Genomic DNA, 13,096 nt, shown 5'->3' on the forward strand with positions numbered 1-13,096 from the left:
ATAATTTAGTTGTTTAAAAATAAGTACGTAATGCAGGTAATGTTAAAATTACAAATACTGTCAAATGTGATAATGAATCATTTGTACACCTTTGGTAAAAAGGTTAATTTGAAGGTTTCCATGACAGATACCATTATGAACCATCAGTACAAAATTCCTTTATTCCCAGTAGAATGGCGTTCTAGTGTCTCCATTCCACTAAGTAATACATTACAACCATTCAATCCAATAAATAGTTTCTATTGATTTCTTGAGATTCAATATTTTATTTGTGACATAAATATATTTATATTAAGTTACATATCAAGTAAATATACTCTAGGTTGCAAAGCTTCAATGAAGAAGCAAGGCAAGGTGATGTGCATGTGTAAAGTCATGTGTTCTGTGAACATATTAAAGCGGGCAGAATCATATTCATAATCTGTGTATATGTCAGTATTTTATTCATCTGCAGTCATTTGTGTGGTTGTCCAGCAGGGGGCTGTAGGATGCATGATTTGATGATTCTGTAATGATGATAGCAGCGCTGTTTGTCTTGTGTTTGCTCAAAGCCACATGGCATTCATCCTGTCACTATGTTAATTAAACCACATTAATGAGGACTGCAAACACAACTGCTGCTGTAATTCAACTTACAGTATCTATAAATCCACACAATGTATTATGTGTGTTAATATGATTCAACAAGAACAACATTAGTCATTATCCACGCAATCTCAGAAACACATTATGTTTGAATTGGTTCATTGATCGCAGCCCTAAACCAGCTCCTTACTAACCGCTTTACACTAGTCCTATGCAAGGTGCTTCTTTATACAGTCCAAGTTTTGGGAGTCTAACTGAGTATTTCATGTTTTTCTAAATCCTCAAAAGTAAACTCCAAATGTTGTATTTTATCCAGAAGGACCAAATTGCCTTAAGGCTATACGAGATTTCATTATACGGTTTGAAACCCTAAGAGGTCTGAGAGGTAGCGCTCTCATTCACTCTAATCCTTACATGGTGACAAAGAGCCTGCGATGAAGAGGTCACCATCAGAACAAAGACAGAACAGAAGCACAACCCCCACCAGCGTTTGTCCTGTCCGTCTGCTGTCATGTTCTGCCTCCCACCAACCCATGACTGGATCAAGAAAGACCTGCGACGTTTATGCTTCTAAAAGAGGAAGGGAAGAAGCCTTAAACACTAAAAATACACGTCTACTTCAAAGGGCACTTGCTTCTTCTCTCTGATGGTGTGTGATGGAAGCTTTCAGCGTCCACAGACCTTAAAACCAAAAGAAGTCTGATTCAGAGCACGGCATGCTCACGAGCGGCGGGCGAGGTGATCGGGGCTAGGAGTCAGGAGCTTTAGACAAGCGAGCTGAAAGAATGTCTGGCCTCTTTCTCCACAGATGTGTAATCACAAAGGAATGCCTGCAGACCGCTCGGCTTTTCCAGCGTTCTTCGTTCACTTGTTCACCAGAGCTTTCCCACGCCTTCCTCCCGCTCTCCTGCTTTTTCTTTCCTGGCCGAGGTTCACGGCACATGAACGCACCTCGGCGGGTCACGCTTTCACAAAGAACACAGTGCCACTTCAGTCCGCCACGCAGCGCACCGGCCCTAAAAATAGAGTGGCGGGTGAGAATATGTTTCTCTGACCTCCCGTCCACGTGACGTGTTGTTCCTCTCAGAGTCTTGTGAAGAAGCTCTCCGCAGAGCATCTGCTCCACGAGAAATGTCAGTGGACGCCAAATTAGCGCCAGCTTTCAGACACTTCTGTTTGCTCTCCGTGATTGTGACTGATTGTCGACAAGTGCCGCAATTCAAACAAGCGAAAACACATGCTTCGGTTTACTTTTTCATTTTGAACATCACACGCAAATCCACAAATCACTGCGCCGGTGCATCGCTGTACAACAGAGCTGCGTAACGCAAACAAATTTCACTTGATTCATGTCATATTACTGTGCAAACACCGTCAGAGGAACAGTTTATCATAGCTCAGGAGATTCTCTGTTGCGTCTCATTTGAGGATCGAAACGAATGCAGATTGTCGAGGTGAAATCATCTGGATTTGAGTAACTTCGATGTGAAATGTGTTGTTGAGTTCATATTGAGATCTTCAATCGTATTGACAAATCTGCGCTCACTTGTTGACATCTCTTCTCAAACTCTAATGACAGACACATTTGTCATGACTCTGAGATGCAATTTCCATTTGCTCTCCGTTGAATTTCACTGATTCAGTAAAGAGATCTCATCTGTGGTTCTTCTTTGTTGCCACCGAGTCTTTGTTTTTGGTTCTCAAGTCTCTGGGAAAGTGCCGAGCTGGTAGATCTGATGGGAACAGTATGTGTTAGTTGTTTATTATATTCCAGTCCTCCAGGTGTACAGAGACTGCTGTGATTATCCGTGCTCCACCCAAAACCACCCCGCTGCGTGGCGACGGATGGCTCACGGGGGATAAAGACACACTTGAACACACACTGACGCTCGCACACGAGCATGTTGCCGTGGTGTTGAGACACAGCCATTATCACGGTGTTGCTGATGGCCTAGTTTTGATCACATGACAAGGAGGATCTTCAGAACGCTGCTCGGAGCACAAGCTTCATTGAGCTGAGACGAGGAATGAAAGCAGACGTTGTTGTTGCGTACGCGGAGGTTTGATGCGGACTGACAGTTGGCGTGATCATTTCAATAGGTTTTCTGAGAAACGGAAAGCGAGAAGAGCCGCGTGTTTTCGGTTGATATTATGCAATGTGCTGTTACACTAGACAGGAAGGGTAGGTCTGGAAGAAAGTCTTATGAAATGAGATCATTAAGAACAAGGACATGTAACACAAAGGTGCAGCTTCGGGAAGTGCATTGTTTTCCTTCTGCATTTGACTTCTTTTCGATCAAGATTAGGGCCTTTTTCTTCAACATTTATTTAACATAAATCCTTTGGGTTTTTTTTTAAATCCACTGTCCGTTAAACATCTGATGGAGTGTGACATCGGACTTCTGTAATAGAAACTTTTATTCTGTTCAAAGGTTTTTTAAATGCACTTAAACTATGCACTTTGCACTCAACCATCTAGTGCGTGATTTTAGAAGAGTAGTGTATCGTCCCAAATGGAAGAGTAAACGGTTTCATACTGAAGGGACGGGTGCCGTGGCTTCACCTTACTTCAAATATAAATACTTTTATGTGGTTAGACAAATATTAATCAATTATTATTCAGCATTATATTATTTTAAATTGATGATTTAAGCACGATTAACACCAACCTTTTCTGATACGGAAAGTAGAGAATAATTCATGGCCAGTGTTACTGTGAAAAGGGACTTCTTATCATCATGTTTGAAAACATCTTCTGTTAGCACACACTCGACCCTTGAGGAGTTTGTGTACGTGTGATTGTTTTGTTTCTGGAAAGAGTGGAAATCACGGGACAGATGTAACGTCATGTTTTAATTCGTATGATAGTACATGCCTGTCATCTTTGATTATCTTTAGGACTATATGTCCTGTCTCATGACTCCAGAAGTGTCTGAGAGCTTTGTGTTCTTGTTTATCTATTGATAACCAATCATGTGAGCTTGATTTACCCAAGTAATGACATAGTTAGTTGACTCTTTTAGCTTAAACACTACTGCATTCTGGATGTAAGGTCGGCCTGTGGAACTGCTTGAGAGTGCTGAAGCTGACTTCTGCTGGCAAAACTACAAACTGTGTTTCTTCAGTAAATTTTCTTCTATTAATTACAATCCTGACTTCTTGTCTTCATTCATTCATAACTGGTCTACAGGTCTTTTACTGTATATCCCCTACAATACTAACCGGAAGTATATGCGGTTTCCCAGACGAGGGCAAATTATGTCAATCGCGCAACACAATGTACGTCAATAAAATCAATTTGTACATTGTACATTTAAATGTAATTTCCATCTGTTTTGTCCAGCATGACTTCAGTCATCATCAAATTTAAACTCAATCACTCCACAAGAGAAGTTTGCTCAAGCAGCGTCTGATAGCTCCGCCTCCTTTCTGCTACGTAAGCATAACGGCGTGAAGTGTCCAGAGTTCCACACTTCATATTTTCAGTTAAATGAGTGCATCTTCCGGGTACTTGAAGTGCACTTCTTTTTTTAAGAATGCACTACTCATATTATTTATACTACAAAATGGCGTAGAATAGTGCATAAGTGCACATCTTTTTAGAAAAAAACAAATTATGAATTTTATAATTTTTTAAATGAACAAAACTTGCCATGAACATGGAAGCTGTCATGACGTTAAAAATAAAAAACATTACTATAAAAACATTATATACTTTTTGTGAATATATTCACAAAAATCTGTAGGCTGAGTATTTATTACCAGTGTTGGGTGTAACTAGTTACTAAGTAATAATTTAATTACTTTTCCCTTAAAAAAGTAAAGTATGGGATTATACTTATTTTTCTGTAATTTAATTACAGTTACATCGGATGTAATTGAACTAAATACTCTGTGATGTATTCAATAGTGGAATTGACATTAAAATTCTAAAAAAAGTCTAACTTTAAAATGCATGCATTAATGTATCTTTCTCACACTTGTAATACTTTGGTCAGTTAATAATAACACTTTATGTAGTTTTATATGATTTATTTGAATGAATTAAAAGAGCCGTTTCATGTCTATCCTTGAATCACTGAACTAATCAAGGTTGATGTAGGATATAGAATGTAATTAGTAATATGTAATGAAATACTTTTTGGAGAGAGTCATTTGTACAGTAATTTAATGACACTATTGAATTTGTAATTAGTAACTAGTAATTCATTACTTTTTCACAGTAACTTTTATTACCAACATTAACCTTTGCCTTTCCAGACGCATTTTTTTACTTTTAATTGCACTAAGCCCCTCTGAATATCTGCCCTTGCTAAGGTGAAAAAGTCATAAACTAAGCAGGAGGAAATACATCTGCTTTGCATTTTGATGTCTATCTTTGAAGGAGCGTAACCAAAGCCAAGCTATCGTTTTTCAGGCGGTGAATGTCCTCCTGCAGTTAGTCTGGGTTTACCTTCGCTCTGATCTATAATTATACTGTTCCTATTTCAATTCACATTCTCAATTGATTCAATAACATCCCTGCTTTTCTTTGGCCTTGGCACTGATGCTCGTGGCCATAAATAGCTCATATATGACATTCGGTAAGAGTGCATACACATGCATGATAAAGCAGCACACTATAGTGCCGTTCCATCTGAGCAGAGCGTGATTGAGAACGACACGTCAAGGCCAGAGACAATCATTTACACACACACACTCCTTTAATTTCACTAATAATTCTTACCGCCGTTGTTTTAAAGGGAATTTATGTTAAATATTTCCATTAGCGCCTTGCACCGTAAGCAGTAGGATTATTTAAACAGGCATTATAAAGGGTTATTAAATAATATTATCTTTACAAATGCAAGCAGGCACAGGGAAGGGCTGAGTCTCAGGGAATTGATCTGCTCGGTGTTTTTCCTTGAAAATGTACCGCCGTCTCTCTTCCTTTTTTTCAGAGGATGGATGTTGCAGGGCTGCTTGACAGATTCTATTTTACTGATCTTGGTGAACGCTCAATCTACTCCCCCCCTTTATATTAATCCTCCTAATGTTTTCTCTCTTCCTCCGGCGGCTGATGCACTCTTTGATATATCATTGCTGAAGGGAGCGAGGGAAAATGTCAATTACAGCTGTTAAACGTGAACATTTGACTACTGCACGGCTGTTCTAGGAGCACCGCTGTAGTTTTATAAGGAGTTGAAGAGAGGACGGATTGCTCAGGTCAGGTTAACTCCTTGGACACTCTGGTCAAATCTACACATGTATTTTTATCAAATTGCAAAATGAGGTATTTTGTCCGTCCAGTGCGGCGTCTCGCCGGTTCCCTGACTCAGAAGCGTTAGTGATGATTGCATCTGTGTGAGGAGATGCTCCATTTTAAAGCCGTGACTGGATTTCTTTTTTTCTCCTCACATTAATGACCTCTTCCTGGAAATGAGTGTGTGCGGAGGAGAGAGAGAGAGGGCTGATGTCAGTGGTCTGTCACACCTCATGTGGTTATCCCCGTGGGTCTGCCACTCCATCATTTCCTCTCTGTTTACCTCACCGTCGCCATATTAAAAAGACTTTCCCCGCATTCGGGGATGATGCACCTACAACAAACAGAGGAAGAAAGCAGCTCGGCATTTGTTCTCGTGCCAATGCAGAAACATAACATCCGTAGGTCAAAGGTCAGCTTTGTGTCCTCACATCGCGAATGACATAATAATCTGCCGAGTAACTTTTGAGATGAATCATAAAAAAGTCAAAATGGCATTCTTTTCTAAATGTTAACTTCACATACAGGTGTGTGTACATCATCATCTCAGTACCCAGTCTCGACTGTGAGCCATAATCAAGCCACTTGCTCGCTCATTTGCAGTCAGATATATTAAGAATTTATGGCCGTATAAATTATGTAAACATTTAAAGGTCATCTTTTATTTATGGCTACAAACAGCAGAGCAGAAAGAGGACCAAACAGTTTGAATACCGAAGAGAAACATTTCTGGGGAATGTTTTTACAGGGAGAGTATCGTTGCTCTAAAGTCAGTCGTGAGAGAAGCGCTCTTTACTCTTTTCAAATGAGCTAATAAGGCAGACCGGCGAAACTATTGTCTCTTTCGCACTGATTAGCTTTTGCCTAGTGATTTTATGCAAGACTAAGTGAGTGCTTGGCAATTCAATTATTCCGGCAAGCCAAACCTTAAGGCCGGCAAATTGCGTAAAGACACTATTCCAGTCTCTTGGAGAGAAATTTGTGTCATTGGAAATTAAACGCTTTTGTGGCGCTGGAAGGTTAGTGTTGTTAATGGTATTAGGGAATGTGGTGTACGGAGATGATTAAAATCTGCGTTAGAGAGAGAGAGAGAGAGAGAGAGAGGAAGGGCGAGAAAGAAAAGAAAGAGAAAAAAATCAACAGCTTCGAGCACAGCGCGCGCTCTAGATGGACATCTCCTCTGTCTTCATGCACGCTAATAGAAAAATAACAATTATATCCACATCGCCACATTCATTTGCTTTCCATCCGTCTCAGGGGAGATCATCTTTACCGGTTAGTCTTCACTATGTTATTATATCTTCTAATCAAGTCTCTTTAAAACACACACACACACACACAAGCCGATAGAAGACACAAGCTGTGTTCGCCCCCTCCCTCCCCCAGCAGGCTTGCATTGCACTCATTGTGCTTGTGCTTATTATGTTTCAAATGACCGAGGTACGGCTGACATTCTGGATGCATGCGGAGAGGCCCAGCCTCCGTTAATGACGCGGCTCACGCTCCTAAGAGCCCGAGCTCCTCACCCACCCAACCCCCAACACGCAGACTAATGAAGAACCACCAACACAATTACAAACCCCCGTGTGCCTCGGCTGGAAGAGGGGAGGAGGTTAGACACATATTACCATCATGTGTGCACACACACACAGACACACAATTAGGGCTTTCTCATTGTGGCTGTAGGGTGGTCCGACGATCAGATAAACACGAGCACATGCACCGTACACGCGATCAGACACCCTGAAAGCGCACGCAATCGTCTCATCTTCCCATTTTCCGGTGTTCTCATCCCCAGCGGTCTGCCCGCTTGTCCCCTCCGTAAGCATCACCCGGCTTCATCTCCACAGGTGGGGGGGAGCCGCGAGGGTCGATGAAGAAATGCAGAAAACGGTGACCGGGTGTGCACGACCTCTGGATGTTCTGATGCCCGGAACATGTTTAATACTTGACACGATCTCAATAGTGATTCATGAGAGAGTCACGAAATGTTTCCAGCTCGGCAGTTTACATCACCACAACATCAGTACTTTTAACTACTGCTTAAGTGCACATTATTTTTTCAAATGTTATCTTGTTTCGAGTAATTTTTTCTGAGCGGCTTTCCCTCGCAACACAAAGCGAAGCCTCGACGCAAGCTGCAGGCGTGAAACTCCCAAGAGTTGCCCCACACTTTTTCTCTCCCTCCTCCCGTAGCTCTTCTCTCAGTAAGGAGCTGCAGCGTGTCCCTCCTCGCCCCCCTCATTGTTGTTTTCTTGCTCAATGAAATAATCTCCCACCCCCGTCATCCCTCGCCCCATGCCGCCCCCCTCCGGCCCAGTCTAGGTCAGAGGGCCCCCCTCAGCCTGTTGCTGATTGTAAGAGCGGCAGCAGGGAGAAAGAGCACACAATTAGGCACAGATGGCCGTCTGCCTCGTGGTGCCCAGCTCGCGTCCCACTGCAAAGGGCCATTCTGCCGCCTCTAGCTTTAGCCCCCCGAGTGTAATTCAAATGAGAGATCAATGAGAGTCGTTGCAAAGTAACAGTTCCAATTATTCTGCCTTTTATTTTCAGTTCGTCCCGAGGGCGGTGGGGGCGCGTTCATTTTTTCTCTTTTCGACATCAGTTTAAGGGATGCCGCTATCTTTTGGATTACGGAAATTCTGTTGTCAAAACTGCAACGTTATCACCTTGTCTCGCTCCCCCAATGGTTCGAGGGGGAAATCGGGTCAGATTAGCCGAGTAATCCATAATCCCTGAATTTAGCTATGGAGGTAACTGGAGACAAACGTAATCGAGTTTGATCACGCATCGGTGTCTTGCTGTATTCCTCTGACAGCTTGTGAACGACAAGCAGTCTATACATTTTCATAATGATAAACGATGTTTACGCATTTGGCAGACACTTGAATTCAAAGTGACTTACAGTACAGATATACATTTCAAATCAAATCACCTTTATTGTCTTACTTTTTATATCAGTATCCGTGTTCCCTAAGAATCAGTCTTTACGCTGCTAATATGATGCTCCAACTGAGCTGATGTGCAGCCTTGATGCAATATCATTTTAACAAATATGTCTATAAAATGAATACAATCAAAAAACTGCTTTTATGCATTTTCAAAATACACAGTTATGAGTACTGTCAATGAAGACGGTCCATAATCAATAAGTACCAAATGCAACCTGTGAAGCAGTCTTCATAAAGATGACATAACACGCTTCCTCACGTCACAAACTTACACACGAATTAAGCAACAACAGCCTAACCACCCTTCATCCTCTTTGTCAATGACAGATGTTTTGTTAATGCTAATGCTAAAAGAAGTTGAAAATAGAGCGTGTAATTCACATTCACCTATTTATTGACAATCAGGTTTTTATTTAGGGCAAAATAAAATAAAAGCAAGCACATGAACAGGAAAAACGTCCAAACATCAAATATGACACAAGTAACAACATGAAAGTGAAGAAAAAAACATTGACTGACATAAAGAAGAAACGTGTGATTTTCAATTCAAATCAGACCTTTAAATGAACTTTCATGAATCTGGTATTTTTCATTATTATTGTGAATAAATGTAAGGCATGAAATCGCCGGTTTAACACTAAAAGTTTGATAGTGTGAGTATTGTGGGCTGACGTCACTTTGATTCCTTGAAGTGAGGCAGAATAAACCCTGAAAGGACAAACACACACACACACACACGCACAGACAGTCACTCACTCACGCGCGCGCACACACACACACACACACACACACACACACAGAGAGAGACTCAATTACTGGCCAATTCTCTTCTTCATCATCTCCTGCTACACTGGCCTCTCACAAAAGCACGACGAAACAGGAAAACAAAGATCAAGCGATACTTCGCTCTGGATCGAGTCGGAATTACGTCAAGCGTCCAAACTAAAACGTAAGTTTGTAATTTATTGCTCAGTTATTTCATTGGAGAATCAATGTTTGTGTCGCTGGCTGCTTTCTTTAGCGAGGGCAGCTAACTCGACACTTTCCTCAGGTCGGTACTTTAGGCTATCAAAAAGAGGCAAAGTTGTCGAAACGGTTTCGTCTTCAAACGCAGATATGGATATATATCTCGACGCGACCGCGATTATCGCAAAACTTTCCGAGCGGACACAATGTTGCGCGCGGGGCTGCGATCTGCCTTTGTGCGTCTCGAGCGCGTGTTAACTGTTCCATTTTTAAACGTAAAATGTTTGTAAACATCCCAAATGTGTCAAAACACGCTTCAAGAGACGAACCGCTTCCCGTCGATGGTTTGGGTAGGCGAAAATCGTGTAATACGCGATTTAAAGGGCTTATTTTGAGAAGGCGATGCGGGAGTCACTTGAGGAGCTGACGCTACCTTTGCTCTGTTTAATGTCCGTCTCTCAGATGATGGCAAAAGCTAACAGCTCTTTATCGACAAAACAAGATAAAACCGTTTACTTTACAATCGCTTTTGATATAAATTATACACTGTTACGAGCTTCTACGGCTGTAATTTCGACGGGAAATCGGCCGCTTGGCGAGAGCGGGTCGCGGGCGTTGAGTCGGCGCGTCGCGTCTCTCTTATCTCCGTCGCTTCCTTAAAGAGCAGCAGCTGCCGCCCGGCCGAGTTGTTGAATTTTATCCCTTTGTGTTTATTACAATATCCTCCATTTTTTTCTGCCCTCTGAACAACAAGCCGCGCGCCATCTTGGTGAATCTTAACGGACGGAGCGGCGCGTTCGCGGGACTCGACCCGCACGCGTGTAAAGTTTAGAATGGTCTCGTGTACCGGCGGTGACGTCATGTGAAGTTTAAGCAAAACGTGACGTTTTTCCCAGAAAGCGTCGATTTTGTTGTCATGCTCGACGCAGGCGCTAACTCGGTTTTTTTCGGTTTGTTTTGAAGCGGTGATGACAGCGGGCGAACAAAACCGGGTGTTTTGTGTGATCTTGAGGGTTTTACGTGATGTTTAGCGGTTCGGTGTTTACAGGTGGAATGAATGCCATCAGCACGACGGCAAATGATGTCATTTAGTGGTGTAAAATACTTTGCCTAGGTGCAAATTGAAATAATACAATAGTTTTGAAATATATGTGGCAATTAATTTGTGAAACGACAATAAGGCAATATGATAATTGTTTATTTTTTATTTTATTTTGGTAGTTGTGTGTTTGTTCAGTGATTAAAGAGGATGTTTTGATCATTGCTGAATGTAGGAAATTTTACATTTAAAGAAGTCACACAGAATATATTTTTTAAAAATAGCTTTTGATAGACCTGGACAGTATGAAGTGTACAGTAATTTTCCAGTTTGACTGTCCTGTGATATTCTATATATAATCCACACACACACACACACACAACAGCACACGGTTTTGTTTACTTAATTTAACCTACTAACCTGATTAAGGGGTAGTTAAATATAGAAAGTGATCAAAATAGTTTTACTCAAACAAACAACGGAGTTTGTGAATGAACACCCCCCACCATACATACAAACAAACAAACAAAGACTGTGTGTTACATATTTAAAGTTTCTGTCGTGCACGTCATGAACTTTTAGTGTAGCGGTCAGTCTGAGGCTCACTGTCGGTCAGTTTAATGGTGGAAGCGTGTCAGTTCAGCGTCGCTCGCCTGGGCTCTGTCTCATCTCGCCCGCTGGCCTGTAGTCATTATGCGGGCTGTTGTTTTTCCAGAAAGCCTCAGATGGAGAAGTCAGTGTTTCCACCTCCCATTTCTTTGTCTGAGAGTGTGTGCTTGCGCTAAAGCCACGAGAGCAGGGGAGCAGATGTTTAGCCAAACATCCTGACGTGATGCTTTTCTCTTGTGGGAATGCCGCCTCTTCCTCCCGCTCCTGATGCATCGTCTTGACAGCTGCTTGATTTCATGGAACCGCTAAGAAGCCATTAGCGCTATCAGTGAATTGAAACGGAACAGTCTCACCCACTCTCTCCTTCCATTAGAAATGACTGCTGTTGAATGTGTTTTTTCCTCATTCTTTGTGTAAGCGCGTGTGCGTGCTTTCTCCGGGCGCAGAGGACATCTCTTATGCGCTTAATGTTTTTCTTACCGCGAATTAGGGAGAACAAATGTGTCAGGGCCTGTTTGTGCTGTTGGGGTTTGAAGGGATCTCACACTGTGCTCTCTCAAGCACACCCAGACCCCTGGATGTCTGCAGTTGTGAAAGCGAAAAAAAGAAGAACTTCACTCAGGGTTAAAGAGAGAGAGAGAGAGCTCAGGATGTTTGTTGTTTTCCTGGCAGGATATGGGTTAGGCCTGTGAGAAACAGGAATTAGCTTTATTTTGGGGATCTTTAGATGGATCTTGTGTCATCGTCGTCCTTCCTAACATCGAATGATATGTTGAAGTGCATGCTGTCAGAAATCTCGCACAACTTTGGCACCCGTGATCCCACGTGAGCTCGCTTTATGATCGTACTTCCTCTCTCCAAAACAGGGCACTGATGGGTGCGCTTCATTTAAAGATGATTTAAATTTATGGTCTGTTCCACTCACAGGACCGGAGAGCAGTTAACTCGCTCAGCCTCGCCTGCGTCTTACAGTCCTAAATGGCTCTGTGGGGTTTCATTCGACATCTTATTGGATTAGGCAATATTATAGTCGACTGCGGCGTATAACATTATGCCTATCGCTGTAACAACTTACTTTACACCCATTCGGGGAATTATTAGCGCATGCGTTAGTCTTAGGGTTTAGAATCTATTTTAGGTGAATTATTTAATATATTTACCATGTTTTCATTAACTGAATTGAACTGTGGTGAGCTATCGGAAAGACAGAGGCGTCTTTAGGCCTTGTTTGTGTCCATTGATCGTGGCGTTTAAGCGTGCATTGATCATCACAGTTTCAATGGTGAAATGGATATTAATGAACTTTGGAAAGCTCATCGTAGAGTCGTTCGCAGCGCAGTTTGATGTAACCATTCTATAAACGTCCGAGACGGCGAGAGGTTCACACCTGATCACAACACCTGTCATTTAAAGAGCCGGAACTCCATTATACAAGCCACGGTGTGCCACGTGTAACTGCCAAATGAATCAGCCCCAAATAGACTGCATATCGGAAGGTCAGCGGCGTATTTGTTTTCCGAGCAGGTTGCGTCCTTGAGCGCGTAACCACTTGGCAAATCACCTTGTAAATACTGACAAATACTCTTCCCCTCGCTGCTCGCGGGACGACAGTTGGCATGGCGGTGTCTCTATTTCGCCTTACTTGGCTAATGATTTATATTGTCGTTAACAAACAGCTTTGATTGTAGATTTCCTCTTAACAGT

The 13,096-nt window shown here is 42.2% G+C and overlaps 1 long non-coding RNA gene across 1 annotated transcript in view; it reads left to right on the forward strand.

The window, feature by feature from the left end:
• Positions 1-9,269: 9,269 nt before the first annotated feature.
• LOC130556311 (uncharacterized) overlaps positions 9,270-13,096 on the forward strand; it is a 36,490-nt gene continuing 32,663 nt past the window's right edge. Inside the window, exon 1 of the long non-coding RNA XR_008963206.1 lies at positions 9,270-9,727. This is a non-coding gene — a long non-coding RNA (uncharacterized LOC130556311). The remainder of the gene's footprint in view (positions 9,728-13,096) is intronic.

This window comes from Triplophysa rosa, linkage group LG7, assembly GCF_024868665.1.
Source record: "Triplophysa rosa linkage group LG7, Trosa_1v2, whole genome shotgun sequence".
Classification (NCBI taxonomy): Eukaryota; Metazoa; Chordata; class Actinopteri; order Cypriniformes; family Nemacheilidae; genus Triplophysa; species Triplophysa rosa.